Source organism: Protopterus annectens, chromosome 3.part0 (genome assembly GCF_019279795.1).
Source record: "Protopterus annectens isolate FY-2018-M chromosome 3.part0, PAN1.0, whole genome shotgun sequence".
Taxonomy (NCBI): domain Eukaryota; kingdom Metazoa; phylum Chordata; order Ceratodontiformes; family Protopteridae; genus Protopterus; species Protopterus annectens.
This window is the reverse complement of record NC_056731.1, coordinates 1,438,177,207-1,438,198,099: the sequence shown is the minus strand read 5'-3', so window position 1 is coordinate 1,438,198,099 and position 20,893 is coordinate 1,438,177,207.

Genomic DNA, 20,893 nt, shown 5'->3' with positions numbered 1-20,893 from the left:
ATATTTACAAGTGAATTAAAAGCTTGTAAAAACACACATAAAACACACTTGTTAAAATCCTTCTTTAGAAAGATGCAATATTCTGAATTGTTGTTCCAAAGTGTAATTTATAATTTAGCTGATCTTAACTTGAGTAAGGGAGCTATGGAAATGTGTTCATTCAAACCTGGCCAACTATTAGCTTGTAATGTTAGTTGCCACCAAAGCTCCTTGTACTCAATTTTCTCTTCCCACATACCACCCCGTGCATCCAAGTTTACCTTTCCCACTACAAAAAAATAGGTAATGTGCATGTGTACATGACTGTTTGTGCTTGTATAGTGCATTATTCTCCATCCCATTCTGAATGTCATACATGTGCTCATATATCCTTCTTTTGAGCTTTCTCTCGGTCGTTCCAATATAAAAAGCCTGACATACTTGTTACAAGGCTAAATATATGAGACCATTGGTATCACAATTTGAATAACATTTACTTAATAAAGTTATGTTTCTAGATTTTACTATTACTTTATCTTTGCTTATTATCTACTCACATTGGGAACAATGACCACATTTGTATGTCCCAGTTTTGTTTTATTTTCCCCCTACATTTGTACTATGATTAATTTCTAAAATGTTTTTCAGAGAACTGGCATTTCTATAGGCTATCTTTAATCTATCATTTGGGATTTCCAGGCCTGTAAAAGCCAAAAACCTATTCCACTAATTTTCTAAGATGCTTCTGACCAAATTAGAACTGGCATTGTACTCTATAACTAATGCCCTCTCAAAATTTTCTTCTTTGTGTGTTGTATTAGCAAAACCACTCAAAGTCATCTTACCTAGAATAGGTTGGAATCTCCCTTTCCTACCTATAATAACTTCTTACTCAACATGTTTGAGCAAAATGTCAGGGTAATCTCTTGCCTTGAACATTTGTCTTAGTAACTCAATTTCTTTTGCAAAATCCTCATCATCACAGGTCATTCTGCTCGATCTGATGTATTGCCCCTTCACAATGCTCTTCTTACAATATGCAGGATGACCACTGTTAAAATGCAAAAATGAGTTACAATAAGTGTTTTTTCTGAATACTTTGGATTTATAAATATTATCTTTTCTATATATTTCTATATCTAGGTATTCTAAATTGTCATGACTGACTCTATAAGTGAATTTAAAAAAAGTAGTACTATTGTTTAAAAAAATAATAAATTCTACAATTTCATCTTCAATAGATGTTCACAAGACACATATATCATCCAGAAAACATTTGTATGAAATCCAGCTGTCCCTATATATTGAATTTAAGACACATTTCTCTTCCCACCTTGCCAGAACCAAGTTAGCATAGATGGGTGCACAAACTACACCCATAGCTACACCCTTTATTTGGTGAAAATATTCACCCTTGGAAAAAATGTAGTATTTAAAAACCAACCCCGAGATTCATGAAGCTCGGCGCAAGGCCGGCGTAAGGCTTGCGCCGGCCTTGCGGCATATATATGGAGTAGTCGCACCATATGCATATTAATGAAGGCGTGCAGCTGCCACAGCCACGTGCATAGGAAACATGCGCGAGTGCATGGGGCATAGCAAAGTTGCGCATGGAGGCGTGTTAATGTCAGCTGTCGATGAGCAACCTAAACTGCTGAATATTATATTCCGCCTGCAATAGTAATCGCACCTATCAGTGTCCGTGGATACTGAAACGTATGCAAAGCATGCAAGATAGTCCCTGAGAACAGAAAATGAAGAAGCAAACACAAATGCACAGTAGGGAATAACTGGTCCCTACTCTTGAACAAATGACATGAAAACCATGTGCCCATAGTCCAACGTAGTGTTGATAGCTATACCATGTGGAAGTGAAACGTATCATATGTTAGCACGCCGCCAGTAGGTACATCCAGCCCAATGGAGAGGGTCACCAGCTGACCCATAATGTGAGGGAGGGTACATAGCTGTGCAGATGTGTCCATAACAAAATACATGAAGAGAAATGTAGATATATGTAGTGACCGTATGTCCGAATCATATCCCACAAGCCATGTAATAGTCACATACAAAAGGTATGTCTGTATTTCACATACCAAATGTGATAGGAAATAGCATACACATGTAAACGAAACAGAAGGAGCATATAAATAGCTATAACAATAAGGACACATGTAGGCCGAAAGGAACAGTATGATCCGTACCGTCGACTAAGATTACCACCTGTCCCACTTTGCGAGTGACAGTCCCTCTGTGGGTAGATGTATCCTGACACAAACTTGTAAAAATGGCAAATGTCCAGAGAATATAGGACATGATTATTCCGTAGATGTCATGTAATAGTTGCATTAAAGATTTTTCACTGAACGTATATTACATAAATGTCATAAGAAACAGAATAAGACACCGAAATGCTACAAGAATAAGCTTAGATATAGGCAAGAATTGTAAGTTCTATCTGCTGAACTGACCGTGGGTATGTGTCGGCCTGTAAAATATGCTGTGTTGACCGCAAATGTCACACTGTGGCCAATTGAAAAGGTGGAAACACAACCGTCGACTATGGGGAGGCATTGTCCACAACAGTCGGACATGTGTAAGGAATAGCTTGGACATAGGAAAAGGTGCCATCCTACCAATGAGTACGACAGGCTGGCAAAATCCAGAAGTCAGCGGTATAATCCGAATGTGTATGTGACACAGTCGAACGGGTAGTACCCGGATGTACCAACCAAGTAATGAAAGTGAAGTATGGGCGTGTACCTATGTGTGTGAGGTATAGCATGTGGAAAGCAAACATGGCAGGGTAGTCCACACAACCATAAAGGTACCCGACACATGTAGATTTGTCAATGTGTTACTCTGGCCGTGTCATTGGCCAACAACCAAAGTAGTGCTCTATGGGGTGTGATGAATTTGCGTGTGAGGGGTGGGTGGTTAATGGTAAAATCCTCAAAGGCGATACTGCGTCGTATGCAGAAAAGGTGAATTGGAGGTGTACAAGGGGGCAGTGGGTGAAGTGGAAAGAAACACAACCACATGTAGAAACAGCTGCAAGACAAGCAGACAGGCCATAGTGTAGAACACAATCCCATAAACATATGAATATGGAAATGCGCGAGACAAATGTATAGATATGTCACCATCACATACCCACAGATGGGTCCTGATGGAACTGGCCGTAACAATCGCAACACACCTGGATGCATAATGGCCTACCCAGCATACCCTCCACACCACACAACCTGTCTCCATACCAGAACATCCACCAAATCCAGCCGTACTTGGTCCACTGGTTTGTTGCAGACCCAGCTACACACAGTGACCCCTATGCATATGTAGTAGGTATTGTCACCCTAGGCAGTGTCAGAATTGCAAACCATGTATCTCCTGCATGTAAAACCCCCTGTACATTTTCGTAAATCCACAGATATCTTCGGCATCTGACTTGTTTTGGTCTTGTCCAATTTTTGGGATATCCCTCATGCGATAACCAACCTGTGTAAATAGTAGAATGGGTATGACGACATGATGTCCAATCCTGTAGATATCTGGACACAAGTCAGAACATGCAGTGGAGGTCCATGACACTGTCCAGCCCTAAGTGGGCATGCATAACCTACTACCCAGGATAAAACACCTTCCCGTGATGCACGTGTCGCAACATGAATAGGATGGAGAATATAATGCACACATTCGCATAGTGGCAAATGGAATGAGGGTGAGGAAGACACTGACGTAAACAGGTCAACCCTGATCAAGTGTGAGGGACACTGACTGTATGCAGGCATGACTGACCATACCTGTCAACCTGTGTGAGCAAGATATCTGGACAGAGCTGTGAATACAAGTGAGACAAAGGTCCAAAAAACAGGGACAATTTGTAAAGATAGCTCTTAGAAGCATAGAAATATGATAGAATAACAGTTTGCACATTGGCATTAATGTCCGGAGTATGAAGTCTGAAACCCAACTGTCTGTCAGCACGTTCCAACTGCAGTCTTTAATGCTGAGCTACTGCTGTGCCAGAATACAACAGCATATTACAGAGGTCCCTACCATACCACTCAACTGTCCAGATATTCGCAGAATGACTAGGGTTACCACCTGTCCCACTTTGCTAGTAACAGTCCCTCTTTAGGTAGTTGTGTCCTGTGAAAAAATCAAGACATAGCAAATGTCTTGAGATTTTAGGACAAAATTATTTCCTAAGTTTCTTTAATAGTTGCATAAAACAGTTATTTTATATATGAAACTTCTATATGTTATGTGAAGTTGCATAAGCAATTCAAATGTTACTAGAATAAGCTTTTATTTGTGCAAAAAAGGTAAAGTTCTGTACTATGCACGGCTGTAGGTATGTTTTGTCCTGGAAAATTTGACATTTCTACAGAACATGTCCCACTTTGGGCATTTGAAAAGGTGGCAACCCTAAGAATGACCAGAGGTTTGCCTCATATTGTTGTTGTGTGCCTCCGACAATCTGCACCAGTCTGGTAAATAGCTGAGGATTGACGTCACTAAATAATGTGAAATATCTTGAGTTTAAGACTCCACATCCTTCAGAAAAGTCATGCTAACGCAAAACCTAGTATTCTATCAATGTTCTAAGCTTGTAAGAGCAATCGTTAAAATGTGTCCCTATTTGTCCCCCCATCGTGTAGGTTTTGTGCAGATGTGGTGCTCTAAGAGGTTGAGAGGTATGGTCCATACATATTTACATTAACAACCCTTCACATTTGTGTAATGTACAACTGCATACCTGTAGTCACTTCATGTCCAAAATAATAATCCCCGTATGACTGTATACAGGTAATAGTCAAATGTGAATGGGAACACCCCTTACCGTGGAGTATGGATTGTAACAAACCCACCCATAATATGTATTGCCAACAAAATAAGCTGCTGACAGGTGCCCAAACACCTGTGTCTATAAACACAGGTAAAACTTTATAATAGGGAGAAACTCCGTGTCCATATGCTTCATCTGACATTTGAACTCGGCCAGGGAAGTTCCATTCACCAGGCGGACAAGCCTAAACCCAGATCACTACATGATCACCCTGACAATCAAAAACCTGTATGTGCCAGGACTATATGCCTTGGTGTTCTGCATATCCTTGGAGTGATTAACAATGCAGCTGGGGTCTACAGCAGTAGGCAATAGGGAATGTGTAATATGTAGTACTGTGTTTTTCCCAGCAGGAGAATGGATGCCTGTGTTGTAGGTGAAGCAGTGAGGCATATGTTGATGTAGCTAAGTACTATGGGTATGCATATCAATGAGGGAGAACACCAATAGAATAGTGGTTCCAGCATCCGGCCAATGTGAATGCAGTCCCGGTTGACCTACGACCACTGCACATATAACTTTAAAGGGTAATGAATGCGTTCGTGCTGTACACACATTTAAATATGTAAATGTGAACTTGTGTTTTGCAGCAGTCCGTAAACCGGAATACAGATATGTAACTGTTACGGTCAGAATTATGAAAGTCCACGTAAGCACAGATATCTATGAAACATATGTAACCCACAATAAGGATATGCAAGTGCACCTGCTCGTGTGTAATCTGCTCACAGCATAGCAAATTAATGCTGTTTTCTCCACGTTCTATGTACATGGCTCATACCTGTTAACCCCGTAAAGTACAAAACCGGACAAAGCCATGAAAACAACTGGTACAAATAGGGGCAATCCCCAGATATTGCCCTAACAAACATAGAAAGTGGATAGAATAACAGGTGTGTCACTAGCATGGATTCTTTGAAGGGTATGAAGTCGTAACATGAAATGTTTGTCATTATTTACCAACGTCAGTCTTTAATGATATGCCACTAAATTGCCAGATAGACACAAGGTTATGAAAAATGGACCAAAGATAAGAGGCAAACAGCTGTACATGCAGTGAAAATCTGTACAGTTGAAGGATATGATATGGATATATATATATATATATATATATATATATATATATACACATATATCCACAGACTTAAACCAAAGCAAATTATGAAATGAGGAATGTACAGACATATGTATATATGTATATATATACATATATATATATATATATATATATATATATATATATATATATATATACATACACACACGATACATGAATAGATATATACACAACAAGCATATGTCCCTGTACATATAACACATGTACATAAATAGGTCACGGTATAGCTATTATGGATAGACAGACAGACATGCATGAAAGGTGAATACACTGCTGCTTTCCAAACTATTGCCCGGAAAGTACCAGTGTGACAGGGCCTGCAAGTTCTACACGTTAAACATGAATATAGGTATCCTTTGCAGGACCCCAAAAATTGATCCCGTTAGAAGTGCGAACCATCATTAATGCAAAAGATATCACAGCTGCAACTACGATATAGCTGTACATGCAACAGTAGCAGGTGCAAGGGTAATAACACATGGGTCGATAGAATGTATGACATACGACCTGATATCCGGAGAGTGAGGAGTGCTCAGACGTGTCTTCACACTTTATTATCGCTCACATTAAACATGTCTAATGGGTACTGTGGAGGGGTGTCAGGTATGGGAATCATGGGTATGCAGAAATGGGCCTAGGTGTTGGTTGGCACAGATCTATTAGGTACGCCCCATGGGAGTGATCAATATACCTATGTGGGTATAGCACACTCCTATATTCTCCAAAAAGGTGCAACCCATCTACTGGATATTGTGTAAACCATTGGGGGAAGATGTAGGGACCTATATCCGTGTCCTTTAGGTGATTATCATGGATGGACATGCGTACGACCAAGATGGTAACCATACCTGCCAAACATTCAGAATAAGACAGCTGGACTAAGGCATAGTACATGAAATACAAATAGGGACTATATTAAATATACCCCAGACAAAGGCAGAACGTTGATAGAATAATGGTGCAGTCAGGAATACGAATGTTATGAGAGTTAGTAATCATGAAATAGAAATGTCAGTCATTATTACCTAACCGTACAGTCCATCAAGCCTTGCCAGCAATCTACCAGAAAGGCACATTATTATGACAAATGTAACAGAATCATAGGTCAAACCTCGGGGCGTTTACCCATAATGTGTACAGGTGAGAGGTATGAAGGTAACCCATCCTAAATAAATGTACAGAACTAGTGATACTATGTGGACAGGTGAGAAGAAAGACGTCAGGACAAATGACAAAACATGTACAAGTCAAAAGCATGTATTTCGACAAATGTGAATGACAACGTAAGCCCTGTGAAAGTCAATGTGGAAGGTTAATAGACTCAAAAGACATGTGTCCCTCAGGGTGTCATGCATTGTCACTGATACAGTGTCCAGTCCCCCATACTCGTACGTGAGCTCTGCCACTGACGGAAAGCGTAAATGCCGGCGTACACATAAGGTACATGATAGAATAATTAGTGTGGATAAGCACCTGTTGGCCTGTGTGAGGAATACAACCCTCTGGGTGGGTGTGTCCTGCAATAGGAATGTAATGGCATCTGGCCTGTGATGGCACCATATATTGCGTGTATTGGTGTATGAAAATTGATATCCTGTATCAGAAACATACCTCTCGACTGTACAGAGTCTCGCAGAATGTGTAGATGTTTGCCTCATATGTTTGGTGTGTTCCTCTTAAAATCTGTACCTGTCTGGCAAATACCTGAGAACTGAAGTCATTAAATAATGACAAACATTTGAGTTTAAGACCCCAAATCCTTCAGAAAAGTCATACTAATGCAAAACCTAACTGTCAACTATCCACATTTGTAAGAGCAATATTTAAAAGCTGCCCCTATTTGTCTCCCCATCATGTTAGGCTTTGTACAGATGTTTTGCTCTAGGAGGTTGAGAGATATGATCAGAAACAGATACATGTCTGAGGAAACAGCATTATCGACTGCAAGATAACTCAGAACGTATGAAAAGCGCTGCAGTAAGAAGTTCAGTATTGGCCGCAGGTATGTGCTGACATGTCAAATGACACCGCAGTCTACATGAAGTACCTATAGGGCTATCACCTTTACCAATGATGACAGTGGGACATACCCACAGCCATGTATACACCACAAATAGACATAGCACACAGCAAAGCCTAGGTCATGATACATGAAGCCTCCGGCGTGTATGAGTTGAGTGAGAGTACAGCAAGGAAAGATGACTGCCAGGCTATTCAGCAAACACCCGTAGGGACGTGCAAGACCACCCATAACACGAACATTGCACGGACAATGTTGGGATTTGCAACATACCCCATTTGTATGTGAAAGCTATGCAAATGATGTAAATACATGATACATGAAACAGTAAGCTGTCCGTGGAAGAACAGAGTTATGTGCAGAAATGTACCCAGATGTTAGGCGACTAATGTTCTGCCCATTGCTAAACGGAGCAATGACAGCTGCAAATACAGTAGGAATACAGTCGAAGAAGCATGCCAATGTCCAAGTCCAAGGCCAGTGGCAGCTTTGTCCATTGGAGATCAATAAAACAGTAGTTGTCCTCCCCCGATCTCCGGTGTGGAAGTGTAGCGCAGCTCCACGAGAACACGCTGCGCTTCAAAACAAGTCAAATATGTATAATATACATACAAAATGTAGGTTTAGTTAGATGTTAGTACGTCATGCAGATGAATGGCAAGCTGGAGACAACATGGCTACTGTGTACTGGTTGTTATGTGTGGAAGCACTCTGTCAGAGATGTAACAAAGCGTTTGTAGGCAATCTGATGCAAGTGAGGCTGAGGATAGTGAATCACAACATGTCATGCCATATGGGTCAAGCCTCTACAGTGTAGTGTAGGATAAGGGGACTATTAGAGTAGAAAATAGGTGACAACATGAGTGTGTATGTATAAAACACTAATCTCACTGGAGCAGTGTCACATGTTTGCAGTCAGTTCTCAGTGGAAGAGGCGTGTTATGAGCTATCCTAGGGAACGTCAGGAGACTGACGATGTACGCCATGGATACCACCGATGTGACCTGCAAACCTGCCCACAGTGTGTCTGCGCCCGTGCGTGCCAGTAAGCCCGAGTAAGCATGTATGCGTGCGTGTTAGCCCGTGTGCTCATGTGGAAGAACGAGTAAGTTAGTGTACAAATGGTGAAGCCCGTGTAATGTTGTGTATGCCAGTGTATGCAATTGTAAGCATGTATACATGTGTACTACACACATTACACATGTACTGCACACTCAGACACACATGCTGCCAATACTACACACATCAGTGAAATGGCACATGGATGGAGAATACATCATCAGAATTAACAGTGCTGTAAACTATGCTACATTGATGGTCATAGCTGCAATGTATCATGCCTGCTGATATACACCTGGAAGTAACACACTGTGTGTTAACAGCATGCTAACATCAATACAGTGGAATACAGCCACCGTGTGCATCAGCACCAGGTTAGTCTGATCCTGCATCAATGTTACACATCACAGGTGGTGGCACAGGTGACATCATATGCACAGAGTGTGGTGTTACATTTCCAGAGCTGTCATTGAGCCATCCAATGTACACATAGGTGTGTGTGTGTGTGTGTGTGTGTGTGTGAGGGACAACGGTTATTGCATGGCCTGTTTGTGGTAAGTGTGTGTGTCTGCACATACACAGGTACAGCATTTGTCAGCCATATACAGGAGGTTGTGGGACAGTCACAGACTGTACCTGCCAGGCTGTAGAGATCACCATTACTGGCCATGGACACTCCTCCATGCATCCAACACAACCCAGTCCTGCACCTGTCAATGTATACACATAGAGTCCTGGGATCTGTACCACAACCTGTGGATAAACGTGAGTCTGTAATGTTAACCTGAGTTGCATAGAATTGTCTGTTACTACATATGGATATGAGCCATACTCACCCTCCAATGTAATAACCACTGCTGACTGTTGCCTAGATGTGCATACGACCATTCAAAGGTGCTATACTAACATTGTTTCCAATGCCCGTGTAATACCCAGCAACACAGTAACCGGTCACTACACAAGTATAACCCACGATCACTACAGCACACAGTATGTGCACTATCACAGAGCCATAGCAGATGTACATACATTACATCCAAGGTGATCACATACAGTTAACGCGGCACATTCAAGAGTGATAATCCCAACATACATATCTATATACAATATATATATATATATATATATATATATATATATATATATATATATATATATATATATATGTATATATATATATATATATATATATATGTATATATATATATATATATATATATATATATATAGATATATATATATATATGTAGATAGATACATACACACACACACACACACACACACACACACACACACACACACGTGGCTGGGCTGAGAGTTGAACATACACCTAACTACCCTATCACACTACAGCATGACGCATTTACAGAACGGGCTACCGATATTACTAAACACAGCAGTCCCAGAGGCATATATCTAGGCACATGTCATCATCCGCAAAGGCAAAGGCGTCAGTTGGAAATATCTGTGGTATGAGGCGTCTAAAAGCAAGACTGAGTCCCCAGGCAGACTGGAGCATGTGTGCAACCACACACACACACGTGGCAGGGCTGGGAGTCGAACATACATCTAACTACCCTATCACACTACAGCATGACGCTTTTACAGAATGCACTACCGAGATTACTAAACACAGCAGTCCCAGAGGCATACATCTAGGTGCGTGTCATCATCCACAAAGGCAATGACGTCGTTAGGAAATATCTGTGGTGTGAGGCGTCTAAAAGCAAGACTGAGTCCCCAAGCGGATAGGAGCATGCGAGCAAACACACACACACACACTTGGCAGGGCTGGGAGTCGAACATACTCCTAACTACCCTATCACACTACAGCATGACGCATTTACAGAATGTGCTACCGAGATTACTAAACACAGCAGTCCCAAAGGCATGCATCTAGGCGTGTGTCATCATCCGCAAAGGCTAAGACATTGGTAGGAAATATCTGTGGTGTGAGGCATCTAAAAGCAAGACTGAGTCCCCAGGTGGGTGGGAGCATGCACGCAAACACACACACACACACACACACACACACACACACACACACACACACACACTTGGCAGGGCTGGGAGTCAAACATACACCTAACTACCCTATCACACTACAGCATGCCTCATTTACAGAATGCGTTACCGAGATTACTAAACACAGCAGTCCCAGAGGCATACATCTAGTCGTGTGTCATCATCCGCAAAGGCTAAGACGTCGTAGGAAATATCTGTGGTGTGCGGCATCTAAAAGCAAGACTGAGTCCCCAGGCGGACAGGAGCATGTGCGCAAACACACGCACGCACACACACACACACACACACACACACACACACACACACACACACACACACACACACACACACACACACACACACACACACACACACACACACACTTGGCAGGGCTGGGAGTCGAACATACACCTAACTACTCTATCACACTACAGCATGACGCATTTACAGAACGCACTACCGAGATTACTAAACACAGCAGTCCCAGGGGCATATTTCTAGGAGTGTGTCATCATCCGCACTGTCAAGGACGCCGACAGGGATTGTATAGAGAGTGATCAGTCTGAAAGCATACAGACATATTACTGTCCCACAGTAGATGTAGACAAACACATGGCAGTGGTGTAAGATTGACAGAGCACCACAACAACAAGACATAGACACGGGACGCGTCACAGACAGTACACCCTTCAAGATAGTCGACCAGTGTGTACTCAGTAGGCATCCATCGTGACGTTGAAAATGGACATCTGCTGCCTGGATGACCACCATGGCTATACAGGATGTCAACGGCCATGCCCATGCACAGAGAGACATCACTGACACAAGGTGTCACTGGCCATGGCCACCTGCTTAGTAATACACGTCCGTTCAGACTGTACTGTGTGCCGATCTACACAACAGCATACTGGGCATGCTCACACACTTAGCAGTTGCAAAGGGCCATCTTGCATGCAGACGGAGTCTCAATACGCAAGGGCTCAGTTTGGACTGTCATGTGTGTCCATCTACACAACAGCATACTGAGCATGCTCACAGACTTAGCAGTTGCAAAGGGCCATCTTGCATGCAGATGGAGTCTTAACACGGAAGGGCACAGTAAGGTATAACTGTCCCCATGCACAGGGTGGGCCGTCCTGCATGCAGACAGAGTCTAAATATGGAAGGGCACAATAAGGTATAACTGTCCCCACGCACAGGGCGGTCACACAAATGCAGTGACCAGTATACACTCAGCTGCCATCACAGCTGTCACAGGTGCAGATCACAGACGTACACACTGCAGTATACACTGTAGCCCTCAAGACATCACCATGTCGTTGCTGCAGCAATACACAGCCATACATTACCACAACAGCGTGTGACACATGACCAGTGGACTGTACAGAGGTCTACAGCAACTATGCAGAGTACACATGTACTGACAGGGTTCCAACAGGTGTTATGCATTGCAATTATACCACTATACATGACCAGGGCAGCTCAAGACATACCAGGGGCCCCGGGTCTTACACAGCTGTGACAGATGAGTGTTGCTGTACACCAACAATCACACATGTTTGGATATGTCATACACGTGATTGCAGTGGATGTGTGCATGGACCACACACACAACACATATGTACATAGCTTAGTCTTTCCTGTCCCCCATGCAGAACAGTGACCTAAGCAATCATACGCACGCAAATGGAAGGTGGGTCCATGTCTTTTGAATGCTCACAGTACAGGAGGTAGCAATGTTGATGGAGGACACATTCCCCTGTAGTAGTCGCCCATGACACCTGTGATATCATACCACAGTCCATGTGTTATGTATGGCAACACACATGTCCACCAATAGCAATGCATACAAACATGGCTACAGGAGACACATGTAGGACCAACACACATGTACAATCTGTACTGTGCATGCAGCAACCATGCATGTGCAGTGTCCGATGTCTGTAACACAGCTGTGCCTAACTACAACATGCAGTCGCAATGCAGCCCCATCATTGACACCTGTATATGGTGACATACAGACAGTACGGTTGGTTGTACATCACGTATGGAGGGATGTGTATACATAAAGTGGTGATCCACCTGTGTAGATGTATGTGTGCTGGGGATGGCTCAAAGGTGTGTCACACGCCATCCTACCTTGCCATGTGCAAACAGTACACTATGTCACTGTTACTTGACGGTGATGACATAACGCATACACAGCGGTCAGGTGTTACCAACTGTATGTCATATGACACCTGTAACACTGACATCTTCCCATGTGCATATAGCCACACAATTGCCAGACATAGCGTTGGTACACATACTGCGGACATTACCGCTGCATGTCTATCAAACGGCTCATCATATGGCAGGTGTATCATTCTCAGCACTGCCATGTGTGTCCGCTTGTGTGACCACACATGCCACATATGGTGGGGACTACGTCCCAGTTGTTACACATCCCTGTACACCATTGTAGAAATCTGTACATACTGCAGTGTGGAAAGCGTGACGTCGGCAGGTGTGGTGCATCACACACATCGGCTATCCATACACACATATCTGGTCACCACAGTGTGTGTGTGTATGTATGTATGTATGGCTGTCTGGTGCTTGGTATGAGGGTGTATGCTACCATACAGTGGAAACAGGATCACTAACCCCTCATGGTGACTAACCCCTCATGGTGATGCAGTCTACTATCCAGTTGATGCCATTGGTCCCAGCCATACTGGCTATCTGTGCATGTTCCTTCTCTATGCCACGTCGTGTTGGTGCAAAGTACTGCGAGGATGATGACCACATAGGCAAGGTTCCACACCTCAACACTATGGGGTGTGCATTATAGTGCTGTAAACCCCGTGAATGTGGCCATGTTCCTGTACTGTGACAGGGTATTACTGCTACACAGTGTGGCCTCATGCTATCAGGTGGCCTCTAACGTCATCATTGGCCAGACCGCTGTGTACAACCCCTGCACCATGTGAACATACCTGTAATGTTTCCTGGTATGTATGTCACATCTCTATCCGCTGTAGCCTGTTCAACTGACCACATGCTTCAGGTGCAGTATATGTGCGGACATCTGTGTCATGTTCGACTTTCCAACAGTCAGGTTGAGGGTACGTTTAGCATGCTGATATTGCCATACGTGCCTGTGAGTACTCCACAGTTACACATGGGGGACTGCAAACACTGCAAACACTACTACCTGTAAGCACATGCCAGTACACCATAGGAGGGAACCAGGGCATCATTACCAACATGCTGTTACTGTTGTAACCGAGAAACATACTGTGAACATATCACAATGCATGCTGCACCTGGACTACATGGTATGACTGGTGCATGTCGACAGTACACCACTGATGTCACATACACATCTCTCAGTATTCACACACGACAAATGCAACATACACATCCCTCAATATGCATACACAAGTAATGTTAGATACACCTCTCACTATTCTGTTCACCCTGTGCATCAGACCATTTGAGCATATCCCTGCACTCAGTATTCACACACAACCAATGCAACATACACATCCCTCAATATGCATACAGAAGTAATGTTAGATACACCTCTCACTATTCTGTTCACCCTGTGCATCAGACCATTTGAGCATATCCCTGCACAGATGGTGTGGATAACAGGGATGCGGCACAGGCTTCATCATATGCAGAGGGTGATACTGTTTGCCAGGGGCATAGGCTGCACCAATGGATGACATCATGTGTGTGGGTAAGGGCCAGTGATTTGAATGGACATGTCTGTTCCGTATGCATGTGGGTGTTGTGGAGCCCTGCAGTTGTGTTTGCTGTGTACATTAATGTATGCACACATTTCTGTCATTTGTGAGGCCTACACAAGGGTATTATGGACAGCTCCTGATTGTACAGACCAGGTTGTACAGCTCACTGTGACCAGACATGGCCACGTGTCCTGTGCCTGCCAGGGGTTGCACGGGCACTACCAGGCAGAGGAACAGGACAGCTACTGTCCAACGACACATGGCCACTGGAACCGTGTCCCTACTGGGAACATCCAGGGCCACGTCCATGTGGCCTGCTGTGACCTGGGGTGGACAGCACAGTACCAGCTGCACTGCTACTGCTACCGGCACTATGGGAGCGGCCATGTGAGATGGCACGCTCACATTGACCTGCACTAGGTGGTGTAGCTGGCCTACGCCCATGTGGCCTATGCCTCACCCTACCTCATGTTCCAGCACAGACAGCTCACGCTCGTGGATTGCCATGCCATGGTCGAGGATTCTGACCATGTCACCCAATCGCCTGTCCAGAATATCAGCAAGCTGTTGTTGAGCACCTGCCAATGCCTGGATGTTGTTGTTTAAGGTACTGATAGCAGCCTTCTGCAGCCTCTTCCCTTCTCTGTTCTGCCGTTTGGCACGTGCCTGTGCCGCCATTGCAGTCTGGAACATGCATCTGGTGATCCCAGCTGCTGCGCTATGTCCTGCAGGTGCATGTCTGCCAGAGGTTCTCCTACGAGCAGCACCAGCCACATGCCTGTGTGGCACATCTGCAGTCAGTATACTGCCACCATGGTGTGGAGACACACCTTCTGTAGCCATCACACGTTCCTGTTCAATGCTAACAGATGCTGACTGTCCTTCCTCTATGGCCACTGTAAATGCAATATGTGTTGGCAGCTGAACTGTGTGCGGGGAAGAGGAGGACATAGCTGGGACAGCAACCGTTGGCACAGATTTAGCCCCTGACATCCCTGCCTGTACTTCCTGCATATGTTCATCACTGCTAGCATCTGTGGGGACACTATCAGATGGACCGCAGGAGGGAAACACACCTACATCACCTGTGAATGCAAAGAAAGACTCTAAGTTACAATAGACACACACACACTGACACACACACACACACACACACACACACACACACACACACACACACACACACACACACACACACACACACACACACACACACACTGACACACACACACACACACACACACACACACACACACACACACACACACACACACACACACACACACACACACACACACACACACACACACACACACACTGACACACCATGCATGTGATATGACAGATGGCATGCAGCATGCTTGTGATACAGCTGACAGCATGCAGCTCAGACATCAATAGTGTTTGTAAGCATACCCACTGGAATGCACACTACAGCAGGCAGGTGTCATATCATTATCCATGCAATTCACACGATCATGGTAGTATGCATGCATGCCCGTGATACACCATGTGGACCAGAACAGGATAATAGTACACATGGCTGACATGACCTTGACATGTAATTTGCTGACGTGTGCATTAACATGCATGCATGCCTGACACAATGGTGTCCTGACACATGTACAGCGTCATACTGGGTATCACATTGTGGTGTTGTCCATATGCCCTACAGATAGAATGCATGTTGAGCAAATGTGCATGGGCATGGTAGGGGAATGTGAGCTGTCTACATTGCTGTACAATGTGATGTACAGACACAGTGCCATTGCATGGCATCATGAGGCATCTATATTGCTAAACAGTGCATGTTATGTATGCATTGGATATCCAGAACTGCATGCATACCCATGACATACCTGTGGATTGTGACCTACAATGCTGAGGTGTATACACACCAAACCATGCTGTGTCATGTGACAGGTCACTGGAGGACATATAGATGACACCCCTGCATGATGACTACAGAGTGTTAGCTGCCTGGTAACCATGTCCACACATAGCGGACCTGTCACGTCACTATTTCACACATGACATTGATGTACAATGCACACAAGGTGCACAGCTAACAGTGATGTCCTACGGCAGCAGGGGAAAAGTACAGTATATGTGGCCTGGTGTCACTGTCAGTGAAATCTGTAAAGGTGACTACCATCATGCTATGACACAGACTTCATGTTCAACACATCTTATGAGGTACACATCACTGACACCTCCACTAGCTGTGCACAGGCATTTAGGATGTGCAGCGTACCACATCACCTGTACAATCGGTCTAGTACGGCTGTAATTGGACCATGTGTGGACAAAGTGGGACAGCTTGTATCCCCATCCCATCTTCTGTGTAGCTACATGTCTCTGGCCATCCCCCATGGCCATGTGTGCACATGTGTTGGTCATGTATGTGATGGCCATCTATCACACATGTCTGTGTTGTCCCATATGACATACACCCATAGATGTTGGATATGTCACCATCCACAGGGCTATGCAGACAACAGATGTATGTGTGGTATGTGGGGTATGGGTTATGGGAAATTGTGACAATATTGCAACTAAAACGTTACGTGTCTCAGACATGTCAGATGGAACATCACAATGTGTGAAACCATTGCAGGGGTATATAGCACAATGGTGACGCCTTTGGTCTGCCCATATCACTGCTCACTGTGCGGTACTGATTTGTGTACCACACGTTTTGTTCCACTGTATAGTACATATGCCTCCATTGTAGAACACCTCCACCATTGTATGCACAGCTGGACACACATGTAGCAATGACAAATACTGTAGTTTCATGTCTGTGTGTCATTTCATTTTATATATTGCACACGGGTGGCCTGTGTGGATGATGGGTGATGCGACCTGTATATTCATGTATTAACTGGCCACATGGTGAATAGATCTATGCTTTGACATGCCTGATACCGATGACTGTCTCACCTGCAACAGACTCTTGTCTGTGCAGCACGCCAGAGGTACCTGTATAGGGTGACACAGCAGTATGAACATTATCCATGACTGTATGACAGCCACAGGGTGCACAGTGCAAGTTAACACATTTGCCTGTACAATAGCATATAGACAGCACATGTGTGCATACCATACCTCTCAACCTCTTAGAACAATAAATGTGGGCAAAGCCTACTATGATGGGGGACATATAGGGACAACTGTGACATGTTGCTCTTACAAACTTAGAAATTTGCTAGACTAATAGGTTTGCATGCACATGGGTTTTACATGGAATGTGCAGTCGTAAACACAAATGTATGTCATCATTTAATGACTCCGTTCCTCAGCTATTTGCCAGAAAGGGACTGATATTAAGGGGAACACACCGACAATATGAGGCAGACATCTGAACATCCTGCAAATACCTGTACAGTTCAGAGGTATGGAGCATATACAGGGTAGCATAAAGCATGTGCGTCCACATACCTTGCATATGTTGTTACATTACATGATGTACACTGACACATGCACGTATGTGGGATATACTGGCCATATGTTCAGTACTGACTTGCCAGGCAACTCCAGGCTCATTGGTTGGGAGACACCCACCTCCACGATGGCAGCTAGTGTTTGTGGGGGCTGTGCCGAGGGTGTTCCCAGACTGGCCAGTAGCTCCTCTGTGTGTGTGAGTGGAGGCTGGGTTGGTAGCCCACCACCTGTTCCACCTTGTTCCCTGGCAATTGCAATGTCACACTGTTTTGCATGACGTATCAAGTCCGTGCAGTGTCTGCAAACCTGCTGGTAGGTGCGGTTATGGCCACCCACTTCGTAGACCCTCCTGTGAAGATCCTGCCACAGGTCGTCCCGCTGCTGTGCATGCTGTGGCACATGGCTAAATAACACATCATAGTTCTCATGGAGGTTTGGGATTATGACATCATCCTCCTGTCGGCTGTATGCTGGTAGGCGTGTTTGAGGCATTATCTGTAAGACATGATGAAGGTGACAGGTCACATTTACAGACATGTACAGTGATACTGCTGCACATACATTTCTAGTACATCTGCACAGTTATCTTTGCAAATCAACATGACACTAACACGACTGGCAGGTATGTGTCACACACATGTAACACCCAGTATGCATTGGATATCATCCCCATATATGTGTGTCACCTCATTAGTGTTCCTACTGCATGTGATGTCTGTCTCCATGTGGGCATGTCTGTTTGCCTGCACTGGTGTTCTTACCTATCTACACATGCCTGATGTATCCACGGTAATGCTGTTGACCTTGATGCTGTGTATATGTCACATATCAACACAGACACAGCCTTACTGGACTTGGGCAGTGACAATGCACAAAATACGCATGGAAACCTGTACATGCATCTGTTGTGCCATAGACATCTACACTGCACTGTACAGCTGTTCAACGTCCTGCCACAGATCACCTGTGTTGCACATGTGATAGACATGGGACAATGGCTAGTCGGACATCATTCGCAGGTAAGGTTATTGGCTATAGCATGTTCGGGCTGGGTTTCCTAGCTGTATCTGACACCCATTACGCCACCGCGAGGGGCATCAGTGACACATTACTGATCCAGATAGTTGATACTACATCTACCATACAGCCATCACACCATGTATGACAGGGATGATATGTGCAGCTATGTGGACAGGGCTGCATGGCATGGCGGGAGTATGTCACAGGTATGGCACAGGGATCTGTCCAGCATGTGGCCATCCTAGTCGTAGGACGGTGGTTGTCCATGACATATGTCTTTCAGATCAGGCTATGGACATGTAGCATGTCTAACAGCATAGTGTGGCATATGTCTGTATGCAAGGTGGATAGCATGCTGCATACTGGAGGTGAGTATTGTGGAGGCTGGTATCGGCCATCCACTCATGGGCCGTACCCCTGGAGGGTGATGTGTATTCCAATATTGGTCACATGGGTGCTGTGTATGCCTGTCCAATGATCTCTGTGCTCATGGATACCACCCTGTCATGTCATGGGTACCTCGGATGACTACCTAAAGGGCCAGGGAGATGTCTCCAGCTCAGGGAGGTGTACTACACTACACCATCCCTAACACACTGTCCATAATGTTGACCACAGCCTAGGTTTTTCTTAATGGATACAGGGGTATTCCCCTAGTGGTGTCATTGCTGATATCATCCACCAGAATGTGCACATATGTCACACACCTCACACACACAGCCCATTCTGTATGTTGTTCGCAACACTGTGACAACTATTGCCCATAGGTCATGGCCATTCACATCCTCACATACACAGATGGCTGACATTTGTCTGTGTGGTATGGGCTACAATGCGGGTGGGGTACAAAACATTAACCCTGGTTTACTGTAGCTGACACCGTGTGATATGCACATGTCACTGTAGCACCTTTAGTAGTTGTGAATCTGTTAACAGGCCACTAGTAGAACACTCCTGTGACATACAAAGGCATTTGTAGCCGAACATCCGTACTGTCTTGTACATCTGTACTGCTAACATCTACATTGATAATGCTTCATGGACTTGCGGACCATACCCGGCAGTGTTCTGATGTGGTGCCACCAATCATGACTGTCGTCAACACTTGTGGGTTGATATTATCCAACACCCTATCTGTAATGTATGAGCATGCTCAGCACTTGTTCAGAGCTTCTTGGCATGTTATGAGCTACTGCTTAGTTTAGCACCCATTTCACACCAGTCCTCACAGGTACACTGTCTGTCCATACATTTCCAGCTGTCATACACACATATCACTCACATACCTCGTGAGACATGGTGGTTTATACGGCGTGTCCACCTGGCACGTACCACTTATATACAGGCATGCCCAACTGGCACGTACCAGTGCTATTGCCTGTCAATATGATGACTATGTTGTACATGTGGCAATTCTCATGTACACAGTCAATGCACACCTCCCAACATACAACAGTACAGCCTGTGGAGGATGCACATATGCAGCCCTGCTGGGGGTTATACTGTCATCAACCCTGACTGCACCTGACAGTCATGTGGGGATGTGCAACATTGGCAATGCACCCCACACATCACATAGTCCCACATGATCCCCACCACAGGCCACACATACGGAGACACCTTGTACAGTACCCCTCCATACTCTGTGTGGGCACCAACGA